Raw genomic sequence first — 14,229 nt, forward strand, 5'->3', positions numbered from 1 at the left:
GGCCTTGGACACTTCCAGGGCTGGGGCATCCACAGCTTCTCTGGGAAACCTGTGCCAGGGCCTCCCCACCCTCACAGGGAGAACTTCTTCCTGATCTCAATCTAATCCTTCCCTCTGTCAATATGAAGCCATTTCTCCTTGTCCTGTCACTCCATGCCCTTGTAAAAAGTCCCTTTCCAGTTAATACAGCCCTTACAAATCCAACCTCTCCACTGCCAAGAGCTTTGTCAGCTACTGCCAGAGGCCACCAGTGGGGAAAGGTCTCCGGAGCAGGGTGGTGGGCAGAGAAAAGCCAAGGAACACTCCATGCTGATAAATTCCTCAGGGTTGCTGAGAATTAAACTAACAGAATTTGCCATCCTAAATCAGCTTAGGCCCAGTTCAGCAGCTGCCTCGGAGCAGGGTGGCAATTAGGAGACCAGATTATCCAGACACAACACCCCAGGAGCTGGACTCAGGAGATGGGAAATGGCTTTATCTGCATGTCTCCTCTCTGCCCAAATAAAAGGACACCACAACTGCGGCCTCTTCCAAGAACGGGAATGTGCTGGGAATCACTTGATGGGACATACACAATTTTGCCATGTGGGAAAATCAACCCCAGGTCTTGCATCAACTGCTACTGGCAGAGGCTCACGGTGGTTTATCAAAGGCATCGCTATTCCCACCTTCCCTGGAGAGGGAACAGGGGTGAAAAGGCTCATCAGGGAGCAGGCTGGGGACAAGCCAGTGTAGAAGCTGGGCTCCCACTGACCCCACAAGTGGTGGCTCCCACATGGACTGCTCTCCTTCAGGCAGGGCTCTCTGGAGCAGCGCTGGAGTGGAGAAACCACAGGAATCTCCTGAGGGACACCCCAGGGACATAAAGGCAGCAAAGCTCCACCTTCACCTCACCTGAAACCTGAGCACCTCCGTGTCCACCCGCAGCATCTTCTGTCACTATGAGGATCTTCCCTCCTTGATCTTTCACCCCTTCTTACTTTCGGTCTCATCTGACCAAACCAAACCCAGCCTTTCCCAACACCACTACAGAGCCCTCCCTCCCCATCCCAGCTTTCCCTGGGAGCTCTCGGAGGGCATTTAAGGGTGTCCATGGCCCAGGGAGGTGCTGGCACTCTGGATCACCCAGCTCATTCTATAGTATGATGCAAAGATCAGGCTGTCCCTAAGTCCACTAACTTTAGGTAGATTAGAGCTCTGATCAGCAGGGCTTACGTGGCAGCAGAAAAGGAAGCCACGGTAGTTTTAAAGCTTGCCCTGCGTGTTCAGCAGGCTCTTTGTGAAGAGAGGGAAGGGAAGCCTCTTTGGCAGGGATTTACTAAGCTACCTTTGGATTTCTTCCCAACCCCCTGCTACAGCATCTTGCAGTCATGCATTTCACTGAGACATGAGATGGTCGATGGGTGGATAAATTCTTCCTCCCCAAAATCCTGCTTGCCTGGGAAGCCTTTAAGCAGTTGAACACGCAGAGCGGATCAGAGAGAAGGCAGATCTTATTTACCAGCTAATTCTCTCTGACTCTTCCCATCCCAGGCTCAGCCCAACCCTGCTGCAAATCAGAGCCTCTTCCCTGCTGCTGCAGGTTTTAAGGCGGGCTTGACAGCACTCAGGCTTGTACCAGTCACTATTCACTTGGCAGAAAATGCTGGAAGGCTGGTACTTCCCCTGCACTGCCTTTCCAAGGCTCCACTCTGTGCTGAGATGTAGCTGAACCACCATGCACGGCCGAGTCCTCAGACAGCTGCTCCCCCAGCCTGCCCACTGCCACCAAAAAGCACAGAGAGAGGGAAAAGAGGGAAGAAAAGTTCCCCAAAACGCCACTGGAGTCTTAATGAATTAGGACAATCAGCAGCACAACAGCTGTTCTGCCCCATCAAGCAACTCCTTTACCAGGGCTGGCAAATTACACCACGAGGAGGGAGAAGCTGCTTTCCTGAGAAATTGCACTGCCTGAAGGAAGAAAAACAGGCATCCATCCCCACTAACTGATGGCTGACACACTCCTTGCTGTTGCTCATGTGGAATTATAGAGGACGTTCCCAGGATAAGCAGCAGAGGATGGTCCCACTTGCACAGCAGTGCAGGGAACAGGAGCCTGGCAGGGCTCACCTGCTCTGGGGACATTTGCAATCCACATCAGCTGTTTGTCATGGTTATCACGATTTTCTTCATTAATATGAGGTCAGAAACAAACTAACAGGACTTATTTCATTCTCCAGTGGGTACCACACCATCCCTAGGGCAGGGAAAGGCTGGTGGATACAGGATCACCCCCAATTCCCTGAACACAGCCGATCTGGGAGGGCACTGAGCACTGGCACACCCATCCTGAGCTCCCAGACAGAGCCCCTGAAATGCAATTCAGTCAATCAAAGAGCTGAGAAATACCCTAAAACTCACTTTTTATGAGCAACCCAGACACCAAACACCCTCAGACAAACAGGAGGGTGAAAATACCCACAGTGGCTGATGAGACAGCAGAGCTGAGCTCTCAGACGGGTGCCTGACGTGATCCACCAAGGTGTTTGTAGCAGGTTAGCAAACAACCACTCCTTGAAAGCAGCTCTGCTGTTCAGCCTCACACGAGCTCCCTGGCACAGTCTCCATTTTACAACCCACTGCTCTGCAGCACAGCCTGTGCTGTAGGACCCAGCACGAGAACCAGAGTTCTGCTCGCTCCCTTTCTCCACAGGCTTTCCTAGCAGCACACGGACAGCAGCATCCATTTGGTGCAGCAGAGATCCCTGAAAGCCTGGGATCAAACACAAGCCCTGGGCCATCTGCAGAGTGCACACACCCTGCACTGAAGACTTCAAGTTAAATGTTCTGCATTTAAGTGCAAAAATTGCACTTAAAGCCACTGCAAGGAGAAACCACCCCGCAGCATTCCGCTGCCTTCCTGCCAGCCCCGGGAATCTTTCTTTTCCTTGCTGGAGGAGTAAACAGCCACTGTTTCTGTGGTACACAGAGCCAGGGCCCCTGGGGACAAATGGGCAGGATTAAGCCTTCCTGTGCTGGGAAGGGCCACATCCTGTACTTCCTAGGAGCTGCTCCAGCCAGCTGGGATCAGGCTGCACACCAGCTTCCCTCCCCAACCTCAATGTGGGCAAAGGCAGAAGATGCTGCTGTGTCTGGTGCCAGGCTTAAATGATGCTGACACTGAATCAGTATGCAACCAGAAGCCCCAAAAATTAACAGAATTTTATGAAAAGAAAAGTTCACTTACACCTCTGTGGACTTGAAGATTTGGGTACCTGGCATCACCTCCCACCTTAACCAAGTCAATAATGGGTGTTGTGGTGCAGCACCACAGGAAGGGCCCAAAATTCGTGGTGAAAAAAGTAGATACTTTTTTCTTCAGAACAGCAATTTTTGATTGTGGAAAGATCCAAAGAGCGAGGCCCTCAAAAACTGGGCAGAGCAAGGCTGCAATTTGCCAAGCCAGGCTCAGATGACACTGCTTGGTCCTTCTTCCCTCAGACCACCAGCCCTGCTCCAACACTACCTAGGAGGTAATTCCAGGAACCAAACCAGCAGAAACTGAGCCTCTTACAATCAAAATGTGTGTGACAGTAGTGCTGTGGGTCACCTCAGCCTGGCTTTGGAGCAGAAATGTGGCAGAAAGGGGAAGTGTGGGAAAGAGAGGGAAAGTGTGCCAGGATCAGCCACCACCCAGCTGCACCTGAGCCCCTCTGGGTTTTGCCTCGGGCTTGAAAAACACGCTGTCAAGACACAAGGTGTGTGTTTATTGCTTACTTTGATCTCAGCTGCTTCTCTTCCTTTGATTTCGCAGTGCTGACAACATTTGCTGCACCCAGACAGAAGTTCTGTGAATATTCAGCGCTGCCACAGTAATGAAGATATTAAATATGAAAGATTCCTCGTGCCACAGCTCCAGTCTGGTGAGTGATCCCAGTCAGAGAGAACATGACAGGACCAGGTAAGTGTTGTGGCCACTAATGTTGCAGGAGATTTTCTCAGGGCAAGGAAAATATTCTTCACGGATTGGGCTGTAATTTCTGAAGTTATTTTGAGCTGTTTCAGCACATGGATAGAAAATAAAATGATGACAACGGCACCATCTGCTCCAGTTACTGCCACACCACCACGGCTGGCATCGCTCTCGCAGAGACAGAAAGCCTGTCCCAGGGGGGAAGCCAAGGCAGGTGAGCTTCCCCAGGGAGCACTGCTTTCCTCCTGCAGGATCCAAGTCTGCAGGTGCAGAAGTGGATTCCAGTGTGCTGCAGCAGAGAGAGCTCCACAAGGAACAACAGGGAGGGAAGGGACAGGGTGCCCAGCAGACGCTCAGTGCGCTCGGACACACACGGGCAGGAACCAGCTCGTCTGAAAAACCACAGCTCACCCCCCAGGAGGAACACAGGTCTCCATGTGCAGTTTATACACAGCGCTCACTTCACCAAGCCACCACTTTTAGCCATGTGACACCCCAAACTGGGCACCAAACAGCCCCACAGTGTCCAGTTCCAGCACCCCGAAGGTGACTGACAGCGCTGGAACGCAGCAGGAGGATGCCTTACCAGGACAGTGTCTCTATAAATACAGAGGAAAGTGTCATGCATTCCTGACACACTGGTTTCTTACCCTAGAAAGAAACAAACCCATCAGATCTCACCAGCTTTCAGGGCTTTAGCAGGACTTGTCTTCACCCCAGCAGTCACCCTGCAACTAGGCAGCGCTCAGCAAAGGCCATTTTAGCTTCTGTCTGGCTCTGCTGCATTATTTTTGCTTTTCATGACTAAGAGACACTTCAGCTGAGGTCAAAAGTCAGAGTGTGTTTCCTGAATGTCTTTTTTTTTTTTATTCTTTAATGCCCAAAGACACAAACAATAGGACATTCATCAAGCGTTTCTGCTACGCTTCCATCTCCTCCGTCATGTTATTGCACAGCAGCAATAACACTGTTCCCTCAAAATGTTCACAGCAGTGTTTACCACAACTAAAAGCAGCAATTTTTTATTACATCTGTATTAGAAGGGGCAGTGAGTAGATAAATGCAGCCTAATCTGGCGGAGCTCAAGAGAAAAAAACAAACATCAGCAGGAGAGCAGAGCATAGGGATGAGAGAATCATTCAGCTCCTGACAGGAAGGGAAAGGACTGGGACACACCAACCAAGCCAGAGCTCTTCCTTCTCATACAAAAACCCCACAGAAGCTGCATTTGTACCTTTATTCTTCCTAACAAGGGAGTACAGTTTGAACCATGCTGAGGCACAAGACAAACAAGGATTTTCCAGTAAGGGTGAACAGCAAATAAAAACCTTTATACCAAAACATCCCTACTGGGCACTCGGATGTCTCTCTCCAGCTGGTCTTTGCCCAGTTTGGGCCACTTGGGATGACAATCAAGCAGCAATCTGTCTTGCCTTGATTCTAGTTTTATGGAGCTGATGAGCAGATTTGCAGCAAAAGCAGGTGCAGGCAGCGTGACTAGTGACATCCCACATGGGAACCCAGGCCATAAATTCAGCCAAAGAGTTGTAAAACCATTATTTCCCCTCCTAACCCAAAGGCTAAAGGAGGGGCAAGTTAAAAAAAAATAACCATAATCCATATGCATTTCATCTTCCCCAGGAATTAGCCCAGTTGGTGCCTATCTTTTTTTCCACAGGGGTGAAGAGTGGAAGTTGTCCGAATTTCAGCCCGCCCCAAGTCTAGGAATTCGGGCTCAATCCTCCTCAGTACATTTGTTAAAAATAAATGAGGTGCAATCAGTCTCCTCGGGGATTTTATCTGCTTTCAGCTCTAAATGCAGCTCTGCTGTCACACGTATGACATGTACAAAAGGAGCTCCTGCTTCAGAGCCCGACTTCTGGCTTAAAATAATATCGCTCCTGCTCTCGGGTTACCAGGGACCCATTGATGTTCCCTAAGGTCACGGGCTCTCTCTAAATCACTAATACAAAGGCTGGCAGGCACAGGGGTGCTGGTGTTCCAGCAGTGCTTGTTTTTATTGAGGTGGATGAATGGAGAGGCTCTGACCACACCTAAGCCACGGCTTTGTCATCCCTTATCGAGGGAGGCAGGAGCGGTTTGCTGCCGGTGGGAGACACCGGGTTCTGCTCTCACAGCAGCCAAGAACACCCCACACAGCCCAAAAGCTTTACTCACCTCGCAGAACTGCTCATTTTCACTGGAGAAAAGCATTGAGGGCATTTCCCCCTCTGCAGGCTGCAGGACTTCAGTGCCAAGTAATCCTTACTTGGCTTTAAAACTCGCTTTACGCCCACCCACCTCCCTCCAGCATCACCCAGTTCCCTCCTCTTAACAAAGCCAAGCATTTCACCCAGGCCACCTCAAGCACTGTAAGGTGCTTTTCACCTGTACACCAATCCCCAGACAGGATTTTTCCACTTAGGAACTTAAGCACCAAGAGGCTCCTGGATGTTGGAAGAGCAAACAACCCCACGAAGTCCAAAACTCCTCCGTAAATGTGAGCAACAGTAGCTAATGAAACGTGCTCTGGAGCTGAGCACAGACCTCAGACAGCCGTGACAATAAACCCTATTATTAGACACAAAAGCAGTGACTTATTTGAGAGATTAAGCATTAATAAGTGCCTTCACATTAAAGAATATTCATTCTTCATCTCCTGCCTGGAGGAACCTGAGGGAAGGGAGGAGCTGGCAAGGTAATCCAGCTACCACTGAAATAGGGGGAAAGGCAGAACTCATGCAAAGTAGGCTCCAAAACCATGAAATAAGGATGGAGCAGTGACAGCTCAGCTGCAGTGAGAGATTCCCAGCGCTGGAATTTCACATTTTGCAGGGAAATGGGCCCCCACCCTGCCCTCAGCAAGTCCAATCGATGAGCTCTTGACCAAGGCAAGAGCTGGGCAAAAGAAGCTCCAGGAGCACCACAGGAGAACGTGGACCTGGGTCTGCCAGGCAAGAATTAAAATGGAAGGGAGAGAGGACAGGAACAGGAGAGATTGATGAGGAAGGAGAGGAGACAGGACAGCATGGCCACGTGTGCATGTGGTGCTTGGATTTGGCACGTGCCCAAGGTGCTGCTCGGGATGAGAACAAAACCAGGGAGCACCAGGGGCTCCTCCAGTTCACAGTTGCTCTTTTCAGATCACCCACCCACCACCACGACCCTGAAAGTCTCCACAAGCCCCAGAGTCACTCCCTTTATCACAGGATAGGTCCAACACCCTCATTTTGAATCTGTTCTCTTGGGTAGTGACTACGACCCACACCACAGATCTTTAGCTGTACTTTTACCTGCTTTCCTTTTTGCCCCCAACAGCAGCATTTATTACTTCTGCCTATGCATGCCTGCCAGGCTCTCCATTATAACAGGAAGATGATGAGGGAAAAGCATGTAGTTTTCTGTCCAATTTGGAGATGTCCATTGTTAAAAGCTCCTGGTACAAACCCCTCCAGGCAGCTCCAGGCAGCACCTTTTGTCATGCTGATGAGGCAGTAGGTAAAAACCACAAATAAGCAGCAACTTCAGAGGGCAGAATTTGCTCAGGGTAAAATCTGCCCTTGAATTCAGAGTAACTGGGAGCTGAAAAATCAACCACAAAGGCAATTCTGACTTTGGATTAAATCCCAGCTTTGGGCTCACTAACGCCACAAGCTACAGCTACCAGCAGAGAGCACGTGAAGCTCCAGCTCTGTAACAGAGCCCAGCTTCGTCACAGCTCTCACCTTAAACCACACAAGTAATTCAATCCCAGCAGCTCTCACCCCATCACATCCAGGATCTGCAGTGGGAGGGTAATAAAGCACTTGCATGGAGCTCGTCAGCACTTTGTGCAAGGTGGGTCAGCAGTAGGAGAGGAACATGAGCCACATTTCCAAACCTTTGTCACTTCTGACCACACCAAAGTGAAGAGCAGCTTCAGGTAAAAGTCTCATTTTTATACAGAGGTTCCTTTTGCCAGCCTGCACTGACACATCACCCTGAGCAGCCACAAAGGCCTGGAGGACAGACCAACCTCCAGGAAACTCATCCCTCTGGATTATCCCTCCTCTTGGGACAGTCTCTTTTGTCATCACCGTGCCCTCAAACTAACCACACAATGAACACACTCACCTTGAGCCCTGCAGAGCAGGGACAACCCCCTTCAGCCTCTGCCCAAGACTCATCCTGCTGCCTGGATATATGAAGCCTCAGCACCCAGTCAAGACAAACAGTTTGCCCATCACGTGGCCTCTCATCTTGACTGTGACAGCTCTGATCTGCCCTCGACTCAACTGGGAATGAGCACAGCTGGCCAGATGTGTTCCATGCACCAGGAAGCTCACGTGAAGTGACATTTCACTTCACACAAGAAGGAGCAGAGCTGCTTGTGAGCAACACCCACCCCCCCCTTCAAATTAAGACCAAGCCAACACAGCCAGGATCTAAGTCAAGCTTTGATCAAATAAAAGATAAAATGTTTCCTAGGCAGGGAAGAATTGCACCACTCTGGACATTCCCCTGCTTCTCCAATTTCAACTTCAAAAGGGCAGCCCAGCAAAAAGGGAAGCCCATTCCTTTCAAATGTATGGAAAACAGTTGATTTATCTCGAAAATGAATCGCCAGGCCACCACAAACACAGGTATTGCTGAGCTGGATGTCCTCGGGAATCACGGGAGAGGCTTCTTTAGATTTTCTGAGTCATTTACAAACACCTCAAGGAATTTCATTCTGCAGCAAGTGACTCGACACGCTGATGAAATCCATCTGAAATTACATCAGGCACTTCCAGGCAGACAGCCCGGGACAGGAGCTGAGGGGGAGCCATAAAGTGAAATGCTGACAAGTGGCAGAAAGCCCTTCAAAGTCACACACGTGCTACTCAAAACCCTGAATACAAGTGGTTTCATCACCTCTCTTGGAGGTGAGGTGTCTCCACAAACAGCAGAGTTAAAACAGCCCTTCTTCCCATGGACTTGTATAACCCATCCCTTAGGACTGCACCTCATCCCCACATAACCTGCATCAACCTCTGTTCTTCCCATGTGCCTTGGAGCATCATCACTTGGAATCACAGAATATCCTGAGCTGGAAGGGACCCACAAGGATCATCCAGTCCAACTCCTGGCCCTGCCCAGGACACGCACCCCAAGAATCCCACCCTGTGCCTGAGAGCGTTGTCCAAATGCTCCTTGAGCTCTGGCAGGCCTGACCAGCTTGGGGGTGAATCCCTCTGCTATCCCAAGGCACTGGTGGGACAATCCCACCCACTGCTCTGAAGGACAGCACTGAGAGAGGGCAGACAGGCAGTGACACCAGATCTGCTCCAGGAAGAGAGGTCAGGGCAGGTACAGCAGAGAGGCTGCAAAGATGGAAATAATTAGCCCAAATGCAGCAATAATCCCTTTAGTTTAACAGAAGGTATCCCCTGGTGCTCCCTTTCCTTGGATATTTAAAGAAGAGACACTGAAAACAGGAGCCAGGCTACATGTAATGACCACCTTTACTAATCAGTCTGCTTGGAAGGGAAAGGGAAAAACCAGTGGGTTAATTTCTAAGGAGTGTGAAAGGCTCATTAGACTTGCAAAGAAAACCCACTCAATTCTAAAGGCACAGATACATCTCCTCCAGACTCCAGCGTAAACCACACATGCTTTCCACAGGCACTTTAAAAAAACCCAGCCTACAACCAGCAGATTTCAGTGTGAAACAAAGCTCCAGATCCCAGATGGAGGAGGGAGATCCATCCTGCTGCAAGGAAAGACTCAGATTCGCTCAGTCCCTCACAGCAGGGCTGTGCTCACCTTAAAAACCACACAAGGCATTACCTCAAGGGCCACAGTTCTGCTGTATCCAGCACATCTTGGAGTGATCTGCAAAGACAGCTTGGGATCAAGGGCTGTTCATGCTAAAAAGCCAGGTGGGAACAACACTGCACAGAGCAGATGCTTCCCATCTCCAAGAAGGAGCAGTGACCCACCTTGGGGCTGCACCCGGCAAGGCTGAGCCAACCTGTGCTTGCAAGGTTTTACCAAACAGCCCACAAACCTCTGCCCTGGATCACTCACCCTCATCCTCTTCCCAGGAATGCTGTGAGGTGAGTGGGAACGTCTCTGTGCTGCTCTGCAAGGATCAGCAATCCAGCCCAAGTGACTTCTGCAATTACCTCCTTCCTCTTCCATCTCCACGGGCAGGAAGAGCCCTGCCAGGATCCACCACTTTATGGAGAGGCACCCCCAGCTGCAAGGACATGGCCTTGGGGTGATCCCAGACACCATCCAGGCCCCCTCTGGAGTCTGAACACCACGGCTAAGCAAGCAAAACTCCCGAGGCAGAAAGAGATTATGCTGGATTGGCAGAAAAACCTAGAAAGCCAGCCCAGCTCTGCTGCCTCTGCAGCACTGAGGGATCCTCCAAGAGCTGCTGTCCTCCTCCCAAGGCATCAGCTGCTGCTCCTCTGAACACAGGCTGGGAACAGCCAGGCTGGGGCTGGGGCTCCCCCTCCACTTGTTGGCAGGGCAGGTACACAAGGGAAATGATCACCTCGGGTTTTAACAGTCTGGGCTATTTTAATACACCCAGAGAGCTTCATTCTGCTTTGTTCTCAGTGCCTTTCCACAGACTCACAGGTCTGCAGAGCTCAGAGCGAGCCAGAAAGCACCAGCCTCGACCCTGTTGCTCAGGGCTGGCTGCTTTACCTGCATTCAGAGCCACAACCCTCCTAAAATGCTGCTAATCCCTTCTGCCACATTCCAGCAGCCCCAACAGCAACGGCCCCAACACACCACACGCCCTCTCAGCATCAGACTGTCACAAGTCCAAGCCATTTCACTGCAAGTTTCCACCTCTCAGTCCAGCCCCACACCCGGGGACAGCCAGCACACAGCCTAGGAAGCACTGAGCTAACCTACAACTGCCTGACCTCACCAACCAGCAGGCTGAGCAAGCTGGAAAATACTGGGAGCCAGGTGGAAACCAGTGCCCTGGTTCTTCTTGACTCATTCATCAGGTGTCAGAGCATTCCTACAGCTAAATTAGCATCACTCCCCAAAGGACACCAACACCACAGCCAAGCCTCATCAGCATGCTGGGCTGAGAAAATAAGATTATTCTGCTCAAGACAAACCCAAATCCTCAGCTTTCTTCCAGCTTTTGAATAACCTTCCTACTGGGGGAAAAAAAAAAAGGGACCGGCCACCCTGAGCACTTCCCCTCAAACCCTGCCTCATGATCCGATTTTCAAGGCTTTGCCAGCAAAAAGGGATTTGTCTGGAAGGCTGGAGGTGGGCACACCCCAGCACCCATCTCAGACAGCGATGCCCAGCGCCCGTACGGGCACACACGCACGCACCCCGACAGGATCGGCGCTCGCAGTTGTGTCAGGACAATTTGTCACTCCCCTGCTGATGAAGGCAGGCTTTCAGGAGCTTCAGCACAGGCACCAGCTCAAAAGCATTTTTCCAACCTGGCTTTTCCCAGCCCCACAGCGCTGCAAAGCCCAGCTTCCAAGTGAGGATATGAACGTCAGCACAGAGAAATTTGCTCCACTCCCCACTACTGCACCCTAAGAACCACCCGGCTGAGCCCCAGCAAGGTGGTACCCAAACACTGCCAAATCCCACAGCTGGCAAAACCCTGGAAAAAAGACAACGATGCAACGTGGATTTGTGAGCCTGCAAGGAGGAACACGGCTCTCCAAAATGAAGCAGAGGAACATGAGAAGCAGAAGACAAGGCACCCACCTCACTGGTGTGCTACAAGCATCCCTGACTGGATACACCCACTCAGCCTCCGTGGAGAAAGAGCACTTAGTGTCTTCTTTTCCTCATTTTAATCCTACAAGGACCCCTCCCATGGCTGTCGGGAAGGAAATGAGAGAGCCACAGCACTCTTTTTTCATACAGGAAATAAATACGTTTACTTGGTCCAGCTGGGTCCTGCTGAAACTGCAGTTAATATCAAGGACAGAGGGAATGGGATAGTTTGAATGGAATGCCTAGGGAATAGAGAGGCTGCAAGTGGATACAGAGGAGGAGGAAGGGTGAGGAAGACTAAATTAGAAGCCTGACCTGTAAATACTTAACACAGTACTTGAAAAGGGTAAGTAATGAGGGAGGGACACAAAACCTGTACTGTTGCACTTGTGACCTGAAGGGACTGGACCCATCTCTTCCTCTTGGGAACTCCCCACAGGACACACAGAGGTCCCATCACTTCTGTCCTCAGTTAATCCCAGCTAATGAAGGATAAACATCCCTGTCTGATCTGTGATACCATCTGTGAGATGGGCATCACGTTTCCCCAGAGGACAAGAGCTGGGTCTCAAAAAACAAACCCCATTCCAAAGAATGAGAAAATGCAATACTTTTATCAGGTGGGAATTATCTGTCAGTGGCTGCCCCATCCCTGGAAGTGTCCAAGGCCAGGCTGGACAGGGCTTGGAGCAACCTGAGCTAGCGGAAGGTGTCCCTGCCCATGGCAGGGGGGTGGAACAAGAGGGTCTTTAAGGTCCCTTCCAACCCAAACCATTCTATGATCAAAATCTTTATACATTACATGTAAATCAACCAGCACTTTGCTTTTCTCCTTAAGCTGCACATCTTGGGGTAAAAAACAAGCATTTTGCATATCGAGGGGGAACAATGCATAACTGGGTTAGACAATTTCTCACTTCTAGAGAGAACGAGGTTTTCATTTTCCTTCTCTCAAGAGCAGGCTGTAAACGCCCAACTGAGACCTGATTTGACTGACCACCTCAAGAGAAAAAATGCCAAAACACCTGAACACAAGGAAAGCCATCAAACACCCCAAATCTGAGGCAGTGGCAGCACAGCCAAAACCCCTTCCACGGACATAAGCAGGCAGCCATCGCTCCACAGAACAAATTAACGATTCTCAGTAGTGAATTTTGTTCCACTGATTCAGACACGCGTCCAACATCTGCCCAGATCCACGCCGGGGAAGCTCAGGAACACGCTGCATACAAATCGTGGCAGTGACAGCTTAGCTCATCTCAGCTGCTCCTTCCAGCCAGCCCGTTTCCAGGCAAGACCAGCCTCTCGCTGCAAATGGAGCTGCACCTCGTGTGGTGGTACCACAGCAAATGGAAGGAGAAACTCCCTTTAAAGTGATGGCAGCTGCCCTCTGCGAGCAACAACAGGATTGCGTTTCCAGGTGTTGAAAAAAAACCAGGAAAAAATCATCTCCCCCCAAGCGAATCCTCCCCTGTGCTAATGTGGCAGGCAGGGATGCAGGGAGAAATCTCCATCCCTCACCCGAAATGAGCTGTTTCAGCTCCTTGCAGGTTTAATTGCTCCGAGGCAGGAGGGCAGGTGTGCACCCCTGGAAACACCTGGCGAGGAAACTTCCCTTTTACCATCTAAGTTGGGCTTAAAACAAAGAAATAGCCAACAACTACAGGTGGGGAAAAAATAGGCAAAATTCAGAAAGGGGGGCAAGCCCCACACCCTGTCTGGTGGGATTTTGGGACAAGAAAGAAGAGGCAGCATGGGAAGAGGCAGATGGAAGGGACAAGGGGGAAATTCCAGCAGGACAAGGAACAACCCCAGCATGGCACTGGAATGCTCGGGAGGTGCAAGGCACATTCAGGGACCACCAGTTACACCAAGCAGCACCACCCCAGCCCCAAACCCACGGGGCTGGGCACCAGCATCCCCATCCCGGCTGGAAAACACCCGGGATTCAACAGGATGGGACCCACCTCGCTCACGTTAAACCCCAAACCCTTCAACTGGGCACTCGGGGGGGTGCAACAAAGCCGGGCAACTCCGGGGTGCCGTGACCTCAATAACGCTTCCCCCCCACAAAATCCCGTGCTGGGCGTGGACAGCTCCTTCCCTTCCAAACGCTTCTTCCTTGCGCTGTCCCCATTATTAATTAATTTATCGTCTTTAACCACCGCCGCTCCCCCCCCACACCCCCGGGGCGGCTGCAGAACATGGCCCCGCTGCTGCCGCAGCCCCGGCCCCACCTGCCGGGGGAAAAAAAAGGGGGCGAAAACGGGGTAGAGACACACACACACACCCCCGCCCCAAAATCGCGCTCTCTGCATCGCTCGGTCCGCGGCCGCTCCCGCCGCACCTGCACGGGCGGCAGCGCTGCCGCAGGGGCCGCGCCTCGCCTGCCGCAGCCCCGGGGCACGGCGGCACGCCCCTCCCGCGCCCCTCGCCTTCTGCTGGGGATGGAACGGCCGCCTTTGGCTTCTCGGCTTGTAATAATTTTTTTTTTTTTTCCCCCCCCCCCCCCCCACGCGGGCAGAGCGGGTTCACATCCCCCC

General features: G+C 51.3%; 1 protein-coding gene across 1 annotated transcript in view; it reads right to left on the bottom strand.

Moving 5' to 3' along the window:
- The window catches only part of MAPT (microtubule associated protein tau), a 44,816-nt gene that overhangs the window by 29,547 nt on the left and 1,040 nt on the right, over window positions 1-14,229 (bottom strand). The window lies entirely within an intron of this gene.

This window comes from Lepidothrix coronata, unplaced genomic scaffold, assembly GCF_001604755.1.
Source record: "Lepidothrix coronata isolate B3197 unplaced genomic scaffold, Lepidothrix_coronata-1.0 Scaffold213, whole genome shotgun sequence".
Classification (NCBI taxonomy): domain Eukaryota; kingdom Metazoa; phylum Chordata; class Aves; order Passeriformes; family Pipridae; genus Lepidothrix; species Lepidothrix coronata.